Below are 11,681 nucleotides of genomic sequence, written 5' to 3' on the forward strand. Positions count from 1 at the left end.
TTCTGTCAATCATATTTTAATAAAATGCTGATTGGCCAGGCAGGCAGTATAGGTGGGAAAGACAGACAGGAAGTAGAGGTGAAGAAAAGAGGCTGGGAGTATTCTAGCAAGCAGGAAGCTCCCTCTCCATTCCTGCCCAGGCCACCGAAGAGGCAACATGTGAGCTGCCACACTGAGCAAGGTACTGAGCCATAGATAATGATAATGGGTTAATATAAGTTACAAGGACTAATAAGAAGCCTGACCTAATGGGCCAATCAGCTTATAATCTTATGGAGTCCTGTGTGATTGATTTTCTTTGGGACTTGCCGGTTGTGGGGTACTGGGCGGGAACAGATACCCCAACAAGCTGGCCCACATGCTACTTATGGCGCCCACGTGGATAACTGAATCCACAGAAAGCCTGAGAAAGCTTGGGGAAGAATAGAGTAAAGCATGTTTTGTGGGTAGCAGCAGTTTCTCAGGTCTGCTCTGCTTGCTAGAGGCAAGCAAGCACTCTCATCTAAGGGAGGCGTCCTGACTCAGCTTCAGCTGCAAAACCTTGCAGCTCTTTTAAAAGATCCTGTTACAAAACACTTACATGGTGTTGACGAAAAGCTGAACGCATGCTTTTCGGTCTTCAGCCGTAGTAGGAAAAAAGCTGTGCTGTTTTAAAATGCCGACTTTCTGGGCTATCCTGCCAGGAAAAACTCTTGATTCTTTCAGGCAGGCAGTCCAACTGAGTGTGGTCTGTGAGCAGAATGCTTCAGCATGCTCGCTGGCAAGGGCCTTGAAACGCCATAGAGTTGTGGTAGTGAACACAGCTCTGGCTGGTATCTCAGCCATGAGGCTGGAAAGTACTTATACAAAAATTTTAGCCTCAGTCCAATAGAGTTATTGGTGTCACCATCCTCCTCCTCCATATCTTGTCCTACTGGAAAGTCATAGGACAGTGGTTTACATAAATTGTTGTGCTCTGTGAGGACAATGTCTTCTAATCTAGAGCAGCTGTTGATGTGTCTGCTTGAGGCTCATCTGAGGCGATGTCACTCTGGCATGAGTTCTCTTGACATTTTTGAAAGCAGCTATTAGAACATAATCTTCCTCTCTGCAAACAAAAGACTTTTCCATGTTGTGGTCCATGTTTTAAACTTTAAATGACTCGCCCTGTGAACGCTCCTAAATGTCCCACTCCACTGCCATTCCTCAAGTCTTCTTTGTAATCTGTGGCAGTCACCATGCTGTGATAATTCTGAAATTCTGCTATAACCTATGTGATTACCTTTGCACAATTTATGGCTGAACCAAACAGTGTTATAGAGGATGTGAGAGTACATGAAATCTGAGATTTCCTTCAAGAGATTACAAAAGAAAAGGTGTATATAAAACTCTGTAGCTTTGAGTTGACAATTGTTGAATGTAAGTGAGGAGTATAGTGAGGAACACAATAATTTTCTGTTACTTGTATATGTATCCAACATAGCAACAATAAAAGGACTGAAGCATACACTCTTGGGAAATAAATGTAATTACAATTAAAATTCATGCTCCAGAAGAAAGATGGGCTGGAGACAGTACATACCTTCTGATAACCATGAAACACATTCATTCATATTATTTAGAGAAGTCAAGTTATTTACTAGGTTCTTCTGTTTGTGTGTTGCTTTCATTGGTTAATGATTAAAGAAACAGCCTTGACTTAGTTGATAGAGCAAAACTTAGGTAGGCAGGAAAGACAGAACTGAATGCTGGGAGGAAGAAAGACGGAGTAGGAGAGATTCAACATGGAGCCACCAGAGACAGACATGCCGAATCTTTCCTGGTAAGCCACTGCCATGTGGCAAAACACAGATTAATAGAAATGGGTTGAACTGAGATGTAAGTTAGCCAATAAAAAGTTAGAGCTAATGGGCCAAACAGTGTTTTAATTAATACAATTTCTGTGTGGTTATTTCAGGTGTAAGCTAGCTGAGTGGCTGGGACAGACAAACAGGCCCTCTCCCCTACAACAAGGTCCTGGGGATACAGGCAAAGGAGGACAGATGCAGTGCTGACCTTTGTGAAGTCAACATAGGAGCCAAAGCACTCATCTTAAATGTAATAAGAAAGTTTATTCTGGATAGTTTATTAAGAGCTAGCATAGCCCTGGGAACACAGCGTTAGCTTACCCTAAACTCTGTTTTCTAAGATTGTCTTAGTTAGGGCTTCTATTATTGTGAAGTGGCACTATCACCATGGCAACTCAAAGAAAGGAAAATCTAATTAGGCCTGGGTTACAGTTTCAGAATTTAGTCCATTATCGTCATGGTGGGACATGGTGGCATGAAGATAGGCAAGGAACTGGAGGAGTAGCAAAGAGTTCTTCATTGTGATCTGCAGGGAACAGGAAGTGAACTGTGTACCACACTGGACATACCTTGAGCATGTGAGACCTCAAAACCTGCCCCCCCACAGTGATATACTACTCCAGCAAGGCCACACCTACTCCAAAAAAGCCACACTGCCTAATAGTGCCACTCCCTATGGACCAAGTACTCAAACACAAGAGTCCATAGGTGCCATACCTATTCAGACCACTGCAAAGTGGAAAGCAGTTTCACAAAGTTTTTATAGTTATAGAGATCAAGGAAAACCTTAAATCAAGGCAAGCTAAAAGTCCATTGGTGTGCGCACCAGACAGGCAGGGAGAAGGAGATGAAGGGAGTTATTCTACAGGCTTAACAGAATCTCTAATAATATTCTTCGCTCTCAGATCAGTGAGCTAGGGTCCTGTTAAGTTAATAGCTTCTAAGCGGTTTCTATTTATTATTTATTTATAAAAATATTATTACATGTTAGTTCTACATCAATATCTTCTAGAAGGTTTTATGTATTATCACAAGATGTTAGTTCAAATACAAGGTAGAGCGAGGAATGACTATTCCACAAGGCTAAAACTAGCCAACGATAAAGTAATTAAACTCTTATTTATTGTTTTATTGAGCTATGCATTTTGTCTTACCTGCTTCCTTCCTCCTATATCCTTTTCTTCCTTCTCCCTGCTCCCCATGCTCCCAATTTACTCAGGATATCTTGTTATTTAAAACAATTGTAATCTCTTCCAATTTTGTGTTATACAGGCATTTGTAGTAAGACCTAATGATTCTCTGAATTTCCTCAGTGTCTGTTGTCATGGCTCCTTTTCATTTCTGATTTCGTTAATTTGAGTGTTCTCTTTTTGCCTTTGGATTAATTGGGTAGGGGTTTGTCAATCTTGTTGATTTTCTCAAGGAACCAGCTCTTTGTTTCATTGATTCTTTGAACTGTTTTCTGTGTTTCTATTTTGTTTTCTATTTTTCAGCTGTCATATTGATTATTTCCAGTCTTCTACTCCTGGGTGAGTCTGCTTCTTTTTTTTTCTAGAGCTTTCAGGTTTGCTGTTAAGTCTCTAATGTGAGCTTTCTCCATTTTATTTATGTGGGCACTTAGTGCTATAAACTTTCCTCTTAGCACTGCTTTCATAGTGTCCCATAGGTGTGAATATGTTGTTTCTTCATTATTGTTGAATTCAAGGAACTTTAATTTTTTATTTCTTCCTTGACCAAGGGATGGTTCAGTAGTTGGCTGTTCAGTTTTTAGGCGTTCTGGGGTGGTATTGTTTTTAAATTTTAACTTTGTTCCATGGTGAGCCGATAAGACACAGGTGGTTGCTCCATTTATTTCTGTAACTGTGGATGTTTGCTTTGTTACTGAGTATGCAATCAATTTTCAAGAAGGTTCCATGAGGTGCTGAGAAAAAGGTATATTTTTTCCTGTTTGACTGGAATGTTCTATATGTGTTTGTTAAATCCATTTGATTCATTACATCTGATAGTTCTCTTATTTCTCTGTTAAATTTCTGTCTGGTTGACCTGTCCATTGGTGAGAGAGGAGTTTTGAGATCTCCTACTATTAGGAGGTAAGGGGCTTGATATGTGATTTGAGTTTTAGTAATGTTTCTTTTACATATGTGGGTGCTTTTATATTAGGGGCAAAAATATTCAAGATTGAGACTACATCTTGAAGAATTGTTCATGTTATGAGCATAAAGTGTTCTTCTCCATCTCTTCTGATTTGAAATCAACTTTGTCAGATACTAGGATAGTCACCCCCGCTTGTTTCTTAGGTATGTTTGATTGGAAAACCTTTTCCCATTTTTTTTTACTCTGAGCTAGTGTCTATTTTTGAGATTGAGGTATGTTTCTTATAAACAGCAAAATGCTGGGTCCTGTTTTCATATCCATTCTCTTAACCTCTGCCTTTTATAGATGAATTGTGTCTATTAATATTAAGTGATATTAATGACCAATGGTTGATCACTCTGGTTATTTTTAGTGGTAGTGTTTGTGTGTTTCTCTTCTTTGAGCTGTGTTGGTGGAGGGTCATCCAATGTCTGTGCGATTGTGTGTGCTGTTGGCTTCCTTGGGTTGAGGATTTCCTTCTAGTACTTTCTATAAGACTGGGTTAGTGTTTAAATCTGTTTTGTCATAGAAAATCTTGTTTTCTCCATCGATGGTGAAAGAATGTTTTGCTGGGTATAGTAGTCTGGGCTTGCATTCATGGTCTCTTAGTGTCTGCAGCACTTCTATCCAAGACCTTCTGGCTTTCATGGTTTCCATTGAGAAGTCAGGTGTAATTCTGATAGGTTTACTTTTATTTGTTAGCCTTTTTCCTTTGCAGCTCTTAATATTCTCTTTATTCTGTATATTTTTTTCTTTTGATTATTGTATGACAAGGGGATTGTCTTTTGATCTAGTCTATTTGGTGTTCTGTAAGCTTCTTGTACCTTCATAGGGATATCCTTCTTCAGGTTGGGAAAGTTTTCTTCTATAATTTTGTTGAATATATTTTCTGGGCCTTTGAGCTGGAGTTCTTATACCCCTATTATTCATAGGTTTGGTCTTTTTGTGGTGTCCCAGACTTCCTGGATGTTTTGTATTAAGAATTTGTTGGATTTTATGTTTTCTTTGATTAATGAGTCTATTTCCTCTACAGTATCTTTAGTGCCCGAGAATCTTTCTTCTATCTCTTGTATTCTGTTGGCTATACTTGTCTCTGTAGTTCCTGTCCAGATCTCCCATATCTAGCCATCCCTCAGTTTATGTTTTTTTTATTACCTTTATTTTGGTCTTCAAGTCTTGAACTCTTTCCTAAACCTGTTTGATTGCTTTTTCTTGGTTTTCTTTGTTATTGTTGAGAGATTTATTAATTTCTTCTAACTTTTTGTCTTCTCTTCCATTTCTTTTTTTATGAGGAAGTAATTTTATTAAATTATAAAAGTTTCCATTTCCGCCCCTCCTCCCAACACCCTCCCACTCCCTCTCCTCCTCCCTCTCTATCCCTAAGAGCAGTCAGGGTTTCCTGCCCTGTGGGAAGTTCAAGTTCCTTCCCCCTCCCTCCAGGTCCAGGAAGGTGAGTGTCCAGACAGACTGGATCCCCAAAATCCAGTATATGCAGAGGAAACAAGTCCTAGTGTCATTGTCAATTTTTCACTTCCTGTTTAAAGGTCTCCATCATTTTCACAAGGCTACATTTAAAGTCATTTTCTTCTACTTCTTCTGGGTTAGGATGTTCAAGTCTTCCTGTTGCATGTTTGTTGGATTCTGGTGTTACCATGCTGCTTTTCAGGATGTTGAATGAATTCTTGCATTGGTGCCTACCCATCTCTGCATTCAAATGAGGCCAGCAGAGTCTTGGCATCTTGGTCCAATATTTGCTGTGGCTGACTGAGTACTTGGGAGCTTTTCTTGGTCTGCCCTCTCTTAGGTCCCCTCAGCACTGAAGCAGGCTCTCAGATTCCCTCTGCCTTGAAGTATGTTGTGTTGGGAGATCTAAGGATCTTGCAGATGAAAAGGCAGGCTTGGGGGCAGTATGGAATGGGGTAAAGAAAGCCAGCAGCAGGAATACACCCTGTTGGATTGCTAGAAAAGCTTAGGGAATTGAGGGGTCCTGGATTCAGTCCCCCAGGTACTGTCTCAGAGAGTGGCACTTTAGGCTGTTCAGCTATGTGGCCACTTACTCACCTCTCAGCTTCCACTTAGCATGGGAGCAGGGTCTCTTGCAGAGTTCCAAGGGCCTTGCAGACAAAATGGCAGGCTTGGGGCAGGGTGGGATGGTAGAAAGTAGGCCCAGTGGCAGTAACACTCCCTGCTGGCTCTCTGGTCCCCTCAGCCCTGAAGCAGGCTGTGTTGGGGATTCTAAGGACCTCGCTGACAAAAAGGAGGGCTTGAGAGCAGGGTAGAATGTGGTAAAGAAAGTCAGCAGCAGGAACACACCCCGCTGGATAGCCAGAAAAAGCTTAAGGAATTCTGAATTATTCTTTATGTTGTTGGATGTATGCGGGGCGCCATCCCGTCCAGCAGGAATGAACCCCACCAAAAACGAGAATTCCTTCTCTGGACACATCTTTATTTGGAGCATTTCCTTGAGGAAAATTGGGGGAAGGGAAGATAGAGCAGGGACGAGAGAAAGCTTAGAGAGAGAACGTTGGGCCCCGAGGCAGCTGCTTTTAAACGGTGGAGCGGCTTGAACGCTGTCCTGATTGGTTAATGCCATTCTGCTGGTCTGAGCATGTGCAAGCAAGGGTGTAGGCAGGGTTGCTCAGCCCCACGTGGCTACCTCCAAACTGCAGGACCACCTGTGCCTCCAGGTGGCTCCCAACATCTCCCCCTAATTATTGTCTTTAAGAGCAATAAGGCAAAACTATTTTCCAATCTGGTCCCCACCTAGACGCAGCATGCCAAGGATATCTGCTCCCACCCATCCCCAAGGAGGGAAAAGGCAAAATAGAGTCAGAGATAAGAGGTTGCACAGGGTGTTGCTCAAGTCGATGGTGTGAAACAGCTGCTCTTGGCACCGCCCAGAAGGTCATCTCTGCTGTCTCCGTACGAATCTTCCACAGCAGGACATTCAGCATCTATTGGGTCATCTTCTTTATCTCTCTGGTCGGTCTCGCTGGCATCCAGATGTATGTCAGCATTCCTAGAAAAACATAAACAAAACTCTCCTCCCAAATAAACATTTAAGAGTATTAAAAACTCTCAGTGTAAAAATTCAGCACAATCAGTACTGGAAGTAGGCTGGTTTTGAACTTAGAGACTTGCATGTCTCCGTTTCAAAGAGCAAATCTTGTTTGCCTGTACCAGCAAAATTTTGAATTAAAAATTAAGTGTAAAGAATGCAAGAGAAATCCTTTCTCTGGGGGAAGCTGTCACTGGTAGTGTATTCCCCCTCTTATGTCTAAAAACCAAAGCAGTTGTCACTGGGAATTGAACTCAGGACCTTTGGAAGAGCAGTCAGTGCTCTTAACCTCTGAGCCATCTCTCCAGCTCCCCTATTCAGATGGAAAAACCTCTAGGTAGCATTGTTTATCTCACCAGGTGCCTCAGGCAAAAGGTCTGCCTTTCTTTGTTACCTAGGATACGGTAACTAGGTAAACATGCCTTTATTATGATAATCACGACCAGTTCTTTAAGGGAGAATGGGCGTAGCATCGATCTGGCTACTTCCTGCTGACGAAGGGACGTTGTTTAGGGGATAAATGTTTTTATCTGACTGAATTCTTGGCGACAAATGTTTTTATCTGACTGAATTCTTAGCGACCTTGGCTGAGGGCGGCGGCAGCAGCGGACAGCGGCGGCTGCCACAGCTCCGCCTCTGAAGCCCATAATGGCGCGCTCCGCATGGCCCAAAGGCATGGCTCTGCCCCGGGCCGTGCGCGGGCTCGCCGTTTCACCTCAGGCAATGAACTCGCACCGCCGGCTGTGAGCCTTTTCCAAGCTCCGGCGAGGGGGGGGCATCCGCCCACCCGTGGGGGGGCTTCTCCTGCCCGGTCCGCCCGCGCGCAGAGCCCCGTTCTCTGGGAACTCACCTCCCCGCTCGCCCATGTTGCTATGGAAACACAGTTTTTCCGCAGAGCCGATTCAGCTCCTCTCTGCTTTCTATGGCGCCGCTGCTCACCACGCAGCTTCCGCCTCAGTCAGGCGAGTCCGCTCAGGTGCTGAAAAAGTCCTCCAAAAACCATAGCCCCGCCAGAAGGCCTCTGATGTCACACGGACTTTAGCCCGCCCGCGACCTCTATTCGCAGGCCTCTGCGGACTCCAGCAAATTTCCCGCCAGCAGCTGGTTAGCATGGCCATGCCTCCCGAACGAGCTAGCACTGGAGAGTGCAATTTTGCGTCTCCCTCCTGAGTAGCTGGGATTACAGGTGTGCACCACCGTGCCTGGCCCATTTCCGTGTTTTTAATCAGGCATTACCGCTCAAAGGCGGGCCGGCTGCCGCCAGCACTCTCAGCACGATCAAGCAGCTTGTCTTTCTCAGTCAAAAATTAAAGTTTTTTGTACGTGAGAGCCAGAGACTGAGCTCTCTTAACAAAATTAGGCGAAAATCACCTCCAAAAGCTCTGTGGCTCTTTAAGAACAGGGAAGGCAGTGATCAAGTTTGCCTCCCTACGAGACTGTTGCCTCCAGTCTCTATCAGCGAGTATGCACGGAGGAAGCCGCGGATCTCCCAACCGTAAACCTCGCTTTTTCTCAGCTCCACCTGCACTGAACTTAAGGGATTTTTCTTCCCCGTTGCTTTTTGTACCTTCTTTCAGATACCTTAACTTTGATTTTTTTTTGTATTTTCTTTTCTATTTTAGGCCTATCCTTTGAAATTCTTTTTTACATTTCTTTTCCTCCCCTTTCTGGGGATTTCAACCGACGTCACTCACCGCTCCATGTTCTCAGAGTTCTGAAATTCAAGGCTCTCTGTGCTGGTGTCTGATCTTGGCTTTTTCTCCCGGGCTTTCTCAGGGTCCCCCGGCGTAGTTGTCAGGGTCCCTCAGCGTCCCGGAGTTTCGAGCACCAGTTGCGGGGCGCCATCCCGTCCAGCAGGAATGAACCCCACCAAAAACGAGAATTCCTTCTCTGGACACATCTTTATTTGGAGCATTTCCTTGAGGAAAATTGGGGGAAGGGAAGATAGAGCAGGGACGAGAGAAAGCTTAGAGAGAGAACGTTGGGCCCCGAGGCAGCTGCTTTTAAACGGTGGAGCGGCTTGAACGCTGTCCTGATTGGTTAATGCCATTCTGCTGGTCTGAGCATGTGCAAGCAAGGGTGTAGGCAGGGTTGCTCAGCCCCACGTGGCTACCTCCAAACTGCAGGACCACCTGTGCCTCCAGGTGGCTCCCAACAGATGTATTCTGTCCCTGTTGTCTAACCATCTCTTTCTCCAATCAGAACAGGTAGAGCCTGCATTTCGGGGTGGGGGGGATCCTGTATTCTCCAATTGGTGTAGTTGGAAGCTATGGCTCCATTGATTGCTACTTCAGGTGTAGGGAGAGGAGAGCCTTTGGTGGTCATTCCTCCAGATTACTGGACCAATGCTCAGAAGATCATTCCTTCCGGTGTTAGCAGGTATGAGGCTGAGTGATGGAGGAGGGTCACCTGTCTATGTGTTACTTTCATTGGTTAATAAAGAGACTGCCTTGGCCTTTTTGATAGGCCCGCCCTTAGGTGGGTGGAGTAGACAGAACAGAATTGTGGGAGAAAGAAAGCAGAGGCAGGGAGTCGCCATGACTCTCCTCTCTGAGACAGACGCAGGTTAGGATCTTACCCAGTAAGCCACCACCTCGTGGTGCTACACAGATGACTAGAAATGGGTTGAATCAATATGTAATAGCTAGCCAATAAGAGGTGGGAACTAATGGGCCAGGCAGTGTTTAAATGAATACAGTTTCCGTGTAATTATTCTGGGGCTAAGCTAGCTGTTCGGGAGTTGGGCGGGGACAAAAAGCAGGCCTGCTCGCCTCATCACTACAGCTGAGACCCCAATGGTCAGATCATTTCTGGAGGCCACTGATCATGGCCCACCATGATGCGGCTCAAGCTTCTCCTGCTGGTCTGGTGCTGGCCCAGTCCACCATACTGCTGCGCATACTTCTCTTTCCGGTGGCCTAGCCTGGTATTGCCCATTGCACTACTGTTCATGCTTCTTCTCCTGGCAGTGTGGCTTGGTCTGGCCCATCGTGCTGCTTCCCCCAACACAGTCATTGCTTAAGAATAACAGCAACCACAGATAAAGCCCATCTTCCTTCCACTGCTCCAAAAACCAAACACACTTTTACTCATTCATTTCATGCATCTCAAAGTAAAGACACAGGACTTGGAGGTTAGAAAACCTCAACATTGTGGATTGGTAGAAGGACTGGGACTCACACTTTAATCTGTCTGATTACACAACTATCAGACTGATTAAATTCCAAAGTTTTTCATTTTTAAACTAAACTTAAAATATTCAAGACTTACTACAACTCTGATGCCTCATTCTTTTTCACTTCCTATTATATTGTAAACTTATTTGGAATAGCTACCTTATGTTTCACTTCTTATGTTTTCAAAGTTGTGTGTGGGGATGGGAACATGACAGGTCAGGTTCAGAGGTAGATGGGGAAGAATACAGGAGAGACAATTGGAAAAGGGGGTCACTTCCAGGTGAGGTAGAAAGCGAGTGCAATGGAACTCCCAGTAATCCACAAGGGTGATCCTAGTTAAGAGTCTTAGCGATAGAGGATATGTAGCTGAATTGGCCATCTCCTGTAACCAAGCAAGACTTCTAGCAGAGGGACTGGTACACCAACCCAGCTATAAAAACTTTTACCTACAGTCTGTTCTGCACATTGGATGTGCTGGGGCACAGAGACTGTGGGAGTGGTCAGCCAAGGACTGGTCTAGCCTGGGACCCATGTCCACCCCTAAAACTGCCTAGAGTGTCAGGATCAGAGGCTGGCTGGCCCAGAGACCTAGGGCAGAACCAAACATGACTGGAGAAAATTAATGTCAAAGTAGTAATGCCTAACAAATATTCTGCTATACTCATAGATTGGTGCATAAGCCCAATTGTCGTCAGAGAGCCTTCATCCAGTAACTGAAGGAAACAGATGTAGAGACCCCCAGCCAAACATTGTGCTGTGCCTGGGTAATCCTGCATAACAGAAAAAGGATTGTAGGCATCAAGGACATCACAAGGACACCAACAGAATCAATTAACCTGGACTCATAGGAGCTCACAGAGTCTGAACTGACAACCAGGGAGGCTGCGTGGGACTGACCTAGGCCCTCTACATAACAGTGGGAGCAGAGTCTCTCCCCAACACTTTCACTGACTTTTGGGAACCTATTCCTCATACAGGGTTGCCTTACCCAAACCTTAATACAAGGGGAGGTGGTTAGTCTTGCCTCAGCTTGAAACACCATGCTTTGTTAATATCCATGGAAGGCCTGCCCCCTTTGGAACAGAAATAGAGGAGGAGTGGATTGGGGGTGAGTTGGGAGAAAGGAAAGGTTGGGGGAGGAAATGGGAGGAGAGGAGGGAGGGATGTGAATTAAATCCCAAAACTGTAGAAGGGATATAAAATAAATAAATTCAATTAGTTAAAAAATGAGAACAAGTGGTTACAGCTTATGAATGTTTTTATTAATCATAAAAATATTGCAACTTGTACTGCACAAGGGCAGTATCATCTGGCAATGATAGGCGATGTAGGAAAATTTCATTACCCTCCCCCTTTCTCACAGTACAGAAAACAAAGTTTGTTTCTTTTAAAATTCATACACTCACATACTCTCATATATACTTACACAAATTCTCACACACACATGCACATACTCTTACACACACACACACACACACACACACACAC

The 11,681-nt window shown here is 44.3% G+C and overlaps 1 pseudogene; it reads right to left on the minus strand.

Moving 5' to 3' along the window:
• Positions 1 to 7,725: 7,725 nt before the first annotated feature.
• On the minus strand, positions 7,726 to 7,916 carry LOC148119100 (Nuclear RNase P; annotated as a pseudogene).
• Positions 7,917 to 11,681: the final 3,765 nt, after the last annotated feature.

This window comes from Myodes glareolus, chromosome 18 (assembly GCF_982192425.1).
Source record: "Myodes glareolus chromosome 18, mMyoGla1.1, whole genome shotgun sequence".
NCBI classification, from domain to species: Eukaryota; Metazoa; Chordata; class Mammalia; order Rodentia; family Cricetidae; genus Myodes; species Myodes glareolus.